The following is a 12261-nucleotide window of genomic DNA, read 5'->3' as shown; positions in this document are numbered from 1 at the left end:
AAAAAAAGTTGTTTTATATTGTAAGAGTCCCAGCTCTCCAATTGGGGTCTATATTGCTTTCATGCCACACACATGACTCTGCCAGGAATGTGAATAAATCACCAGGTCATCCAAATAAGCTTCGCACCCAGAAAGACCAGACAGCATGATGTTAACCAACCTCTAAAAAGTAGTGGGAGCATTACACATCCCAAAGGCCATCACTGTGTATTGCAAAAAATCGTGCGGTGCCACTTATCAGGATTCACACAGTAGGCGTCTTTACTGGTAAACAGTCACCTACGTCAATATCATGTTGTAAAACTGATGTGCGTGAAGGTACATCAGAAAACAGTGGCTTATGTGACATAATCACCTCGACAATATCGTCACGCTGAGCTTCAGGCAGGTGAGCAAAATGAGACTCAAGTTTCTTTAGTATCTTTGAGTTCTGTAACCTCCCCCGCATCACCACAGCAGAGAAAGACACAACATCCTTCTCTTTCCCACAGAGGTTACAGAACCCACACTAGATTCAATCAGTCAGAGTGAGTGATAGATTTGTCAGGATCAGCACCGGACAGCTCCGCAGAGTGAGTGATAGGTTTGACAGGATCAGCACCGGACAGCTCCGCAGAGTGAGTGATAGGTTTGACAGGATCAGCACCGGACAGCTCCGCAGAGTGAGTGATAGGTTTGACAGGATCAGCACCGGACAGCTCCGCAGAGTGAGTGATAGGTTTGACAGGATCAGCACCGGACAGCTCCGCAGAGTGAGTGATGGGTTTGACAGGATCAGCACCGGACAGCTCCGCAGAGTGAGTGATGGGTTTGACAGGATCAGCACCGGACAGCTCCGCAGAGTGAGTGATAGGTTTGACAGGATCAGCACCGGACAGCTCCGCAGAGTGAGTGATGGGTTTGACAGGATCAGCACCGGACAGCTCCGCAGAGTGAGTGATAGGTTTGACAGGATCAGCACTAGCTGACACACAGACCAGCCCAAGCCTCGTTTCACGCTCATGACAAGGTTTCTGCATATTGACATGGCACAGCCTACTCCTACGCCTCCACTCCGGAGTAGCAATGAGATAATCAGGGTGTCCAATTTTTTTTCTGGACAAGATACTGAAGCGAGCTTTCAGACTGCAACTGGGGATCAGTAATAAAACCAACACTGTCACCGGAGGCGAAAGCTCTGCTCACAGCTTTACGGTCATTCCAGCTCTTCATCCTCTGCTGAGCAGACACCAGATTATCCCTTGCTAACTCACAAGCACAATGTAGCTTCAAACAAAATGCACACACAAAATCCAGCAAATTCTGGGGTTCAATTTAACCCAGCCATCTCTCCTTCAGCAGCTTTAATGGACCACGCACAGAATGAGCAAAGACCAATTGAGAGGGACTAAAACCTACAGACTTCTGTACAACTTCCCTCACTGCAAACATTATCAAAGGGACTCCCTCATCCCAGTCTTTTTCAAATTCCATGCAGTATGTCCGTAACATCAACTTGAGCATTGATGGAACCGCTCAAGAGCCCCCTGCGATTCAGGATAATAAGCGCTCGAATGAGCATCACTCAAATCAAATCAATCTTTATTTATATGGTGCTTTTCATACAAAGAATGCAGTTCAAAGTGCCTTACACAGATTAAAAAAAAAACAAAAAACAAAAAAACAAACAACAGGAGAAACAGAAGATAAAATCACGAGAAGAAAATTGAAAGAACCCAACACTCCCACCCCTACAGCCATGCACAGAGACATACACAAATACATACACACTCCTACACACACTCGCCCATATGCATGCAGACACACAAACACACACACTCACACCCACACATACACTAGCTGTCACTACAGAGACATGGCTGGGCAGCGAGACCTGAGACGTGGAGGAAGCTACCTTTGGGGGGCCAACCACACTGAGAGAGATCACTGTCCAGGGCCACAGGGAGCACAGATACAGAGACCATCCCAACCCGGGCAGACAGGAGGCCCCACACCAAGGTGCAGAGCCCTCTGGTCACCCGGGCCCAAACCATCCATGGGACAGCACCCCCAGCAGCCAGACCAGAGACAACTCCCAGTCTGGCAGGCCCCCATGAGGAAACACTGGAGATTAAAAACTGACAGACTAAAACAGTCGAATAAAGCATAAAGCATTGAGACTAAAAACATGAGGGATTAAAACATAAAAGCATAAAGGCTAAAAAGGCAAGAGACTAAAACATAAAAGCATAAAGGCTAAAAAGGCAAGAGACTAAAACATAAAAGCATAAAGGCTAAAAAGGCAAGAGACTAAAACATAAAAGCATAAAGGCTAAAAAGGCAAGAGACTAAAACATAAAAGCATAAAGGCTAAAAAGGCAAGAGACTAAAACATAAAAGCATAAAGGCTAAAAACTCGAGAGACTAAAACATAAAAGCATAAAGGCTAAAAACTCGAGAGACTAAAACATAAAAGCATAAAGGCTAAAAACATGAGAGACTAAAACATAAAAGCATAAAGGCTAAAAAGGCAAGAGACTAAAACATAAAAGCATAAAGGCTAAAAACTCGAGAGACTAAAACATAAAAGCGAAATAAAGCAGAATCTAAAGGAATACCTCCAAATAAATGATAATGGCGAGGTAACACCGTCAGTACTATGGGATGGAGGGAAAGTAGTGATAAGAGGAAAGATAATAGAAATATCATCTCGACTGAAGAAAGCTCGACTAAAAAAACAAAGAGAACTAGAAGACAAGATTAAAGAACTGGAGGCAGAACATAAAAGAACATCAGATGAATAAATTTTTTGTGAATTAAAAACAGTCAGAGGCAAATTAGACAAACTCCTAACATTTAAAGCAGAAGGATCCCTACGTTTTACAAGCCAGAGATACTACGAAATGGGTAATAGAGCTAGTCGCTTATTAGCATTCCAACTTAGAAAGGCCCAAACAAATAGAATAATATCAAAAATAAAACATCCCATATCTGAACAAATTATGTCAAAACCCAAAGAAATTGCAGAGGCCTTTGCGGAGTATTATAAAGGCTTATATGACAACTCTGATTCGGACTACGCGGATAGTGACACACAAGCCTTTCTTAAAAAAATTAATTTACCAACCCTATCAAGAGAAGAGGCATCCGAAATGACCCGGCCAGTCTCTATGCAAGAAATATTGGATACTATAAAAACTCTGAAAAATAACAAATCGCCTGGGACTGATGGGTTCCCGGGAGAGTTCTACAAAAGTTTTAGAGAGGAGATAACACCTGTGTTATACAAAGTATTCAATTATGCTCTGACATCCGGGGACCCACCCAAATCATGGTCAGAGGCCATCATATCAGTCTTGCATAAAGAAGGAAAAGATCCAACTTTATGTGAAGGATATAGACCTGTGAGTCTACTCTGCAATGATTTAAAGATTCTTACAAGCATACTGGCCAAACGAATGCAAAAATACATAACTAAATTAATCAACGTTGATCAAACCGGATTTATTCCCGGTAGGCAGGGGGCAAACAACATTAGGAGAATATTAAATATTATTTCAAGTACAAAATACAAATCACAGGCTTCTATGATGCTTAGTCTTGATGCCCAGAAGGCTTTTGACAGAGTGGAATGGAGCTTCTTGTACCAGACATTATCAGCTTTTGGATTCTCCCAGAAGTATATAGAGTGGGTAAAAATAATATACAAAGACCCCAAATCACAAATCAGAGTTAACGGCTGTTGCTCAGATTTCTTCTGCCTCAAAAGAGGAGTCAGACAAGGTGATTGTTTGAGTCCACTGTTGTTCGCTGTAAGTATCGAACCACTGGCCGAATCAATAAGACAAAATAATAAAATATTGGGAATTAGGGATGAAGGGGGCGTGGAACATAAAATATCACTATTTGCAGATGATCTGCTGATACTTTTGAAGGACCCAGCCCTATCGATACCAGCCCTGTTAGAGAATCTTGATGAATACGGGAAAATTTCAGGGTACTTGACTAATGAAAGCAAATCAATTGCTATGATGATCTCAGGTAAATGTCCAACAGAGTTAAAAGAAACGGTTGGGTTTAAATGGACCAACAAAGGGTTTAGATATCTGGGTGTTATTTTTACTCCTAATGTTTCACAGTTATTTGATGCAAATTATGGAAAATTGATAAAGGAAATTAAAAAAGACTTAGATAGATGGACAGTTTTACCCCTGACGCTCATTGGGAGGGTAGAAACAATTAGAATGAATATTTTGCCAAGGCTATTGTTTCTCTTTCAATCACTTCCTGTTATGGTTTCAAGCTCCACCTTTAAAATGCTGGACAAAAGTATATCAAGATTTTTATGGCAAAACAAAAAAGCTAGAATTAAATATAAGACACTCTTAGCCCCCCAGAATAAAGGAGGGCTTAATCTACCAAATCTAAGGAACTACTACTGGGCTGCTCAAGTTAAAGCTCTTATACTATGGATAACTAAAGACAAAGATGTAATATGGGTGGAGATGGAACAAAGGGCCTGCCCAACCATGTCTTTGGAGTCACTACCATTTGTAACCAGGTCAATGCAAAAGAAGCTTAAAATTAAGAATGACTTGATCATAGAAACAATGAAAATATGGGCGACAATACAAAAGAAATTAAGTATACCAAGCTCTGTAAGTAAAGCTACAAAAATAGCTAAAAATCCAGACTTTGTCCCATGTACTATGGATGCAGGATTTGAGAAATGGACTAATAAAGGGTTAATATATATAGCACAAATTTTTACAGGGCAAATTTTGAAATCATTTGAACAACTCAAACAGGAATTTAATATACCAAATAATGATTTTTACAAATATTTACAACTGAGACACTACCTCCAGAAACACAGTGATTGGAAAAGAATAAGCAAAGAACCAACCAAGGTTGAAGAGCTGCTCATGTCCTTTACAGAAGAAGAGTAAAAAAAAAGGCTGATTTCAAAAATATATCAAGCACTACAATATGAATCCAATGACAATAATATGGATGTTAAAGAGAAATGGGAACTGGAAGCAAATGTAATAATAACAAATGAGGACTGGGAAGAAACATTCAGATCTGGCCACAAATTAACTAATAGTCCAATATGGAGGGAGTTTGATTGGAAAGTAAAGATGCATTACTTTAATACCCCATCTGTCACCGCAAAATATAGTAAAACATCAGATTTCTGTTGGAGGAAATGTGGCATGGTGGGTGACTTCACTCACATATTTTGGGATTGCCCAAAGATCATAGATTTTTGGAAATGTGTGAAAATAGAAATAAAAAGAATTCTGGGTATTGACCTACATCTTGACCCAACCCTGTACATACTTGGAATATTACCTGACGATCTGATAGACAGGGATTGTAGCTTCTTATTGAAAGTCCTACTCATGATAGCAAAGAAAATGATCACAATCAATTGGCTGAAGCCACATTCCCCCAATATAATACAATGGACAGACAAAGTACAAAAGGTTGTTATTATGGAAAAAACTACAGCAAGATTACAACTGAATCTAGAAAAATTTGAGAGAAGATGGAAACCAATAATTCAAGTGATACAAGAGCTCTAATTACCCTTTTTTTTCAGTAATTAATGTATCTTTATTTACACATGTTGCTTTTTGGTTGCTTAATTACTTGTTTTTGTCATGTTTTTGTTTTTATGTTTGTATTCTTAGTAACACCTATTCTGGTTTTGCAAATACACTTATGGAATAGTAGAAATCAGAATTCGAGAATGTTGTTGTTATCTGTGTATAATATGTATGACTTTGACTTATGTAGTTATGAGTGGAGGTCATATGACATGGATTGAATGAATTGTAAACTGAGATGGGTGTGATTTTTGTACATCTTCATGCATGTTTTACATATGTGGAATAAATAAAATGTAAAAAAAAAACAAAAAAAAAAACCATAAAAGCATAAAGGCTAAAAAGGCAAGAGACTAAAACATAAAAGCATAAAGGCTAAAAACTCGAGAGACTAAAACATAAAAGCATAAAGGCTAAAAAGGCAAGAGACTAAAACATAAAAGCATAAAGGCTAAAAACTCGAGAGACTAAAACATAAAAGCATAAAGGCTAAAAAGGCAAGAGACTAAAACATAAAAGCATAAAGGCTAAAAACTCGAGAGACTAAAACATAAAAGCATAAAGGCTAAAAAGGCAAGAGACGAAAACATAAAAGCATAAAGGCTAAAAACTCGAGAGACTAAAACATAAAAGCATAAAGGCTAAGAACTCGAGAGACTAAAACATAAAAGCATGAAGGCTAAAAAGGCAAGAGACTAAAACATAAAAGCATAAAGGCTAAAAACTCGAGAGACTAAAACATAAAAGCATAAAGGCTAAAAACTCGAGAGACTAAAACATAAAAGCATAAAGGCTAAAAAGGCAAGAGACTAAAACATATAAGCATAAAGGCTAAAAACTCGAGAGACTAAAACATAAAAGCATAAAGGCTAAAAAGGCAAGAGACGAAAACATAAAAGCATAAAGGCTAAAAACTCGAGAGACTAAAACATAAAAGCATAAAGGCTAAGAACTCGAGAGACTAAAACATAAAAGCATAAAGGCTAAAAAGGCAAGAGACTAAAACATAAAAGCATAAAGGCTAAAAACTCGAGAGACTAAAACATAAAAGCATAAAGGCTAAAAACTCGAGAGACTAAAACATAAAAGCATAAAGGCTAAAAAGGCAAGAGACTAAAACATATAAGCATAAAGGCTAAAAACTCGAGAGACTAAAACATAAAAGCATAAAGGCTAAAAAGGCAAGAGACTAAAACATAAAAGCATAAAGGCTAAAAACTCGAGAGACTAAAACATAAAAGCATAAAGGCTAAAAACTCGAGAGACTAAAACATAAAAGCATAAAGGCTAAAAAGGCAAGAGACAAAAACATATAAGCATAAAGGCTAAAAACTCGAGAGACTAAAACATAAAAGCATAAAGGCTAAAAAGGCAAGAGACGAAAACATAAAAGCATAAAGGCTAAAAACTCGAGAGACTAAAACATAAAAGCATAAAGGCTAAAAACTCGAGAGACTAAAACATAAAAGCATAAAGGCTAAAAACTCGAGAGACTAAAACATAAAAGCATAAAGGCTAAAAACTCGAGAGACTAAAACATAAAAGCATAAAGGCTAAAAACTCGAGAGACTAAAACATAAAAGCATAAAGGCTAAAAAGGCAAGAGACTAAAACATATAAGCATAAAGGCTAAAAACTCGAGAGACTAAAACATAAAAGCATAAAGGCTAAAAAGGCAAGAGACTAAAACATAAAAGCATAAAAGCTAAAAACTCGAGAGACTAAAACATAAAAGCATAAAGGCTAAAAACTCGAGAGACTAAAACATAAAAGCATAAAGGCTAAAAACTCGAGAGACTAAAACATAAAAGCATAAAGGCTAAAAAGGCAAGAGACTAAAACATAAAAGCATAAAGGCTAAAAACTCGAGAGACTAAAACATAAAAGCATAAAGGCTAAAAACTCGAGAGAGCAGAGACTTTAAGTCGTTCTTCCTCAGATCCAAAAACAATTATTTCAGTCTCATCTTTGTTTGACTGGAGAAAACTCTGACACATCCAATCATTGATTTGTTCAATGCATCTACTCAGGGTATGTATGGGATTATAGTCCCCTGGTGTTATGGTTATATAAATTTGTGTGTCATCTGCATAACTACGGTAGCAAATTTCATTGTTTTCCATTATCTGAGCTAGAGGAAGCATGTAAGTGTTGAATAGTAGAGGCCCCAGAATGGAGCCCTGGGGTACTCCGCTTGTCATTTTCATCCATTCAGATGTGTAATCACCAATAGACACAAAGTAATCTCTCTTATTCAAATAAGATTTAAACCAATATTGTGTTGTACCAGAGAGTCCAACCCAGTTTTCCAGTCGGTCCAGTGGTATATTATGGTCGACTGTGTCAAACGCAGCACTGAGATCCAGTAATAATAAGACCGCTGTCTGTGTTTGAATGAATGTCGTTGAGGACATTGACAAGAGCTGTCTCAGTGCTGTGATGTGGTCGCAATCCTATTGAAAAACATCAAAACAGCCATTTATTATTAAGTAATTGTTCAGCTGTTGAGAAAGAGCTTTTTCAATTATTTTACTTAAAATTGGGAGGTTTGAAATGGGCCTATAGTCATTCATTACTGGATTTCTTTTCTTCAGGAGTGGTTTAATGACTGCAGTCTTCATGGCTTGGGGGAAGACACCTGAGAGAAGAGACATGTTAACAATCTGTAGCAGATCTGGAATCATGCAGTCTGAAACTTTTTTGAAGAACCCTGCTGGTAAAATATCCAGGCTGCAGGAGGAAGATTTCAATGTGAGGGACTGAAGCATAAAAGCATAGAGGCTAAAACAGCATAAAAGGAATTAAAAATAATTCATAAATCAATTAAAAGCCATAACAACAGAAAGTCGCCTCCCCGTGCTTTGTTGAACTAACCTGTGGTGGTTAAAGGGCCGGTGCCGGAGGACCTCAGGGTCCGCGGGGCTGATAGAGTAAAAGCAGGTCAGATAAATAAGAAGGCCCGAGACCGTTAAGACATTTAAAAACTAGTAAAAGAACCTTAAAATCAATCCTGAAACACACGGGGAGCCAGTGAAGTGACTTTAAAACCGGTGTAATGTGCTCCCGCCCTCTGGTCCTCGTCAGCACTCGTGCAGCTGAGTTTTGTATTAACTGTAGTTCGAAATGCTCTTTTTGGGAAGGCCAGAGAACAGAGCATTACAGTAGTCTAAACGACTCTGGCTATATTCTTAAGATGGTAAAAACCTATCTTTGTTATATTTTTGATGTGTAGAATAAAACTGAGCTCAGAGTCAAAAATCACACCCAGATTTTTTACAGATTGTGATGGTTTAAAATCCTTTAACTTTGGTAAAAGTTTCTCTTTCAGGCCTTCAGGACCAATGAGTAAAACCTCTGTTTTGTCCTGGTTAAGCTGTAGGAAATGTGCTGCCATCCATGTCTTGATATCTAAAATGCAGTTAAAAAGGACATCAATAGGCCCTGTGTCATCAGGAGACACAGCGATGTACAGTTGCGTATCATCAGCATAACTATGAAAGCTGATGCCTCCTGATGACGTCCCCAAGGGGAAGCATGTACAGATTAAAAAGAGTTGGACCTAAAATTGACCCTTGGGGAACCCCACACTTTATTTTGTGGGTTTCTGAGGAACATGTATCCATACTTACAAAGAAGTGTCGGTCTGTGAGGTAAGAAACGAACCAGTCAAGAACAGTACCAGAGAGGCCGACCAGGTTCTTCAGTCTATTTAATAAAATGTGATGGTCTACTGTATCGAAGGCAGCGGTTAGATCCAGCAGTACCAAGACTGTGAGTTTATGGTTATCTAAGTTGCACCTGATGTCGTTTAAAATCTTTAAAAGGGCTGTCTCAGTACTGTGGTTCGTCCTAAAGCCAGACTGATACTTCTCTAAAATGTTGTTTACAATTAAAAAAATCATTCACTTGATTAAAGAAAGAGAGAAATGGGCACTTTCTCTTCAGCTCCCACAGTACTGTCAAACAGTGGTGACAGCTCAGCATCCGCTTTCTGCTCAAGCACCAGCTGTTCATGTGCCATAGACATACCACCAAGATTTAATGCCACCACGTCACCATCATCTACTGGGAAACTACTAGACGGACACTACTCATCAGACTAGCTCAACTCATCATTCATCATTCACCTGTCAGACAAATCTATGACATCTTTGCTCACCAGCCCACGTTTGGACATGGCACAGGTTACAGTACAGGCCGAGAACACTTCGGGATATTCCCGAGCTAGTTTATCTGGATTCTTTGCTGCCACAGGAACTACTGTCACCTCAGGCTTCACCAGTATTTTACCCCCTGCCAAATCATTCCCCAAAATAAAGTCCACACCCTCAGTTGGAAAGGATGGGCGAACGCCCACCGCTACTGGACCTTTAACCAGACCTGACTCAAGGTAAATAACGTGTACAGGTGCATCCAAATACCACATTTCAAAACCCCGGAAAACAACATCAGAATCCACAGCAGTTTCAGGAGAAGAAGGCAACATGCTGCTCAAAAAAAAAGGACTGTGATGCAGCAGTGTCCCTCAGTATCGTTATTGGTATCTTGTCACTCTCCTCAGTTAAGGACACAACACCATCCATAAGGAACGGAGCAAAAACTTTAAGCTCAGACTGACCAGACACTGGGGTTACCTCACAGACAGGACTGTCTGTTCTGATAAGAGCAACAGTTTTCACAGGCCTCTTGTCCTCATGCAAAGCGTAACAATATGCCACAATGTGTCCACGCTTCTTACAATAAAAACATACTGGGCTCTCCCGAGTACTCTGGTCAACTATAAGCCTCCCTTCTGCACTGCTGGACCCACTGGACTTAAAAGGCATGCCATAAACGCTTGAATCTTCCATCAACCGGTTATCATTAATGTTCACTGGCACAGACGTCTCACAGAACACAGACTTATGAGTAAGCACAAAATCATCCGCAAGAATAGCCGCATCAGAAAGCTTCACAGCCTTCTGCTCACTCAAATAAGTAGCAACTCTCTCAGGCAAGCAGTTGTTAAACTCCTCCATAAGCACTAAGCCTTTAAGATCTTCCAAAGTTTTAACCCCTTGTGCTGAACACCACTTATCAAACAACATCTCTTTCTCACGGGAAAACTCAGCGTATATGTGCGACTCTAATTTCTTAAGCCTGCAAAACTTCTGGCGATAAGCCTCTGGCACCAGCTCATATGCTCTCAAAATACAAGCTTTAACTTTCTCATAATCAAGGCTATTATCAGGAGACAAATCTGTGTAAACCTCCTGAGCTCTCCCGATCAGTGCGCACTGCAACAGGGGTGTCCACACATTTTTAGGCCATTTTAATGTTGTGGCAACCCGCTGAATAGGATAAAATATGTATCCACATCCTTCTCACGAAACACTGGAACCAGACGAATATTACCCCTCACATCAATGCCCACTAACTGCTGCGATGACTTTTGTGGAACCGGAGATCCCACCACACTAAGTCCTAATTCTTTTGAATGTAAGACACGTTTAGTTTCTTCCTCTAATCTCTTTACCTCAAGGATGCACTGCATTTCCTTCTCCCGGAGATCTAATCTCCACAATTCCACCTCAAGTTCCTTCAGTTTCACCTGATCAGCCCCACCTGCCTCAGACTTAACGACACGTGCGCCCTCATCAGCTGACAGCACTCCCCGCTCGACCAAAACGGACAACAGCTGATCTTTAATGACTTGCTTTCTGTCCTGCTTACTAACAGAAATTTCAAGCTTTTCAGCAATCAATTTGAGATATTTGAGAAGTTTCCAACTTCTCACAAGTTGGATTTCCCAAAAACTTCTCCAGGTCAAACTCCATAGTGACCAAATCAAAATCACAACTCGGGCAGTACCCCCACATGAACCCGATCAAGAACTAAGTCTGAGGCACGGCACCCGACAGTAGCAACAAACTATTTCAACATAATCACAATTGTTTGATGAGCCCCCAAATATGTTACAGTCACAACATAAAGCCGGCTCATTCTGTGGCCATAAATATATTAAAGATTCACAACCCGAATTTATATGCAAGACCCAAGATTTTATTAACGAAAATTAAACCAACCAATAATTAACACTACCAGAGAGGTCTGGAAAAACAGAAACATAAGAATGAAGAGAGTCCAGGCCAGCCGTGCAATGAGCCGTAGGCCCCAGACTCCCTTCCCTAAAAAAGAAATAAACTGTAACCAAATTTGCCAAACTAATTCCCCAAAAACATGGCCACCAGACCTCCATTCTCAAGGTACAAAAACAATGAAGCAAAACAGAACAAAAACTGACCCTGTCCTCCATCATCACACTCAGGGTGAGGGTCTTGAATGCTGCGACAATATAATGCTTGGTGTTTTCTTCACATGACAACACAAATGGTTCCTATTAACATCCGCCTCAGCTATACCTTTGTTTAAGCCCTATTTAGCAAATGTTAGATTGCTAAGATGCTAAACTGAGGTGGGTAACCTGAAGCACCAACATTTTAGCTTTTTGCAGTGTGAGCATGTTAGTATGCTGACATTAGCAGCTAGCTAGCTGCTTCAGTATAGCTTCACACAGCCAAAAGTCTTGTTTTGCTTTTGTTTTTATTTTCATTTTTTTATTTTTTTACCGTTTTTCTTGATCGCTTTAACCTGCTTAAACAAACTGGGTTCCACTCGGTTTTCATCATCA

Source organism: Acanthopagrus latus, unplaced genomic scaffold (genome assembly GCF_904848185.1).
Source record: "Acanthopagrus latus isolate v.2019 unplaced genomic scaffold, fAcaLat1.1, whole genome shotgun sequence".
NCBI classification, from domain to species: Eukaryota; Metazoa; Chordata; class Actinopteri; order Spariformes; family Sparidae; genus Acanthopagrus; species Acanthopagrus latus.
This window is presented reverse-complemented; position numbering follows the sequence as displayed.